We start from the raw sequence: 1,226 nt of genomic DNA, 5'->3' as shown, positions 1-1,226 counted from the left end.
TCTCAGTATATCACACCTAGCCGAGTCCCACAACAGCGACTGAGGCCTCACCGCTCAATCATTTTGGAGGCACACAGAGTTGACGTAGCCGTCCGCTGCGGACGAGTATGTGCTATGTGCTGGGCGCCAGTGGTAGGACATGTTTATTACGGCGACTGCACTTGCACCCTACGAATAAACGTGAACGACATTCCAACAATTGATGACAAAATACCCCCCCCCCCCCCCTACACACACAAACACAATATGACGAGAATGCTACGTGTGAACGACCGTGTAAACCTCATAGCTTTTTGGAGAATTGGAAAAACCACACCAGCATTTTAGAGAAATATTTGCAATACGAAACAATCCAAACACGCTTGTTGTACATAAACGAACACCACGGCTGCCATTAGCGAATAATTAGTGACAACTGAAAGGCAGAATAGTAGCGGATTGTTAAAACGTAGCGAGGTAGTAGAAGGGTGGGAAAGTGCAAAGAGGCGGGGAGAGTGGATGGAGAGATGAGAGGAGAGTAGGGAGAGGAAGAGGGACGCGCGTATATAGAGTGCGACATCTTCGTGTTATTAATTAAAGTTGACTTTGAACCGACAGGCTTCGCTTGTCCCCTGCGTCAAATTAATATGAGAGGGGGAAGCGTACAGATACCGAAAGAGACAGAGGGATGGGTGGGTTAATGGAAGAGGCGGCAGTGGTGGTGCGTCTATGTGTGTGTGTGTGTATAAGTGTGTGTGTGCGCGCGAGAGAGAGAGAGCACGTGGGGGTGGCGGTGGTACCACCCGCTCCAATGGGCATGTATGAAGGGCCCACGAGGGCCCCGGGGGTTGGCGCGGCGAGGGGCGTCTCTGATTTGGGGTTAAACGGAGTGTGGCTGGGCGTGAGCTCGCGGTGGTTGGGAGAGGGGGGGGGGAATCCACATGCGCGCATGGCGGCGTCACCTGCGGCGCGGCTGGGCAAAGGCGGGCGTGGCGGTCTGTAGTGGAGGGCAAACATAGTGCTGATCAGGACGCGAGCGTGACAGTCCGCGAGGTAATCCGCGTACATGATGTGCGCCGCCAACGCAATCAGACACGCTCTGCACCCCACTCCCGGTCACGCCTCGACGCCCCCTCCCAACTAGCACTAAAACATTCATCTGTATCGCAGTAGCCGCACGTTGATCAATAATACGTCTGCAATGGGGTCCTCCTCCCCCTCCTCCTGCTCCTCCTCTCCCCCCTCCT

Source organism: Frankliniella occidentalis, unplaced genomic scaffold (genome assembly GCF_000697945.3).
Source record: "Frankliniella occidentalis isolate FOCC.00 unplaced genomic scaffold, Focc_3.1 Scaffold997, whole genome shotgun sequence".
In the NCBI taxonomy this organism is placed as follows: Eukaryota; Metazoa; Arthropoda; class Insecta; order Thysanoptera; family Thripidae; genus Frankliniella; species Frankliniella occidentalis.
Note: the sequence above shows the minus strand (reverse complement) of the source record.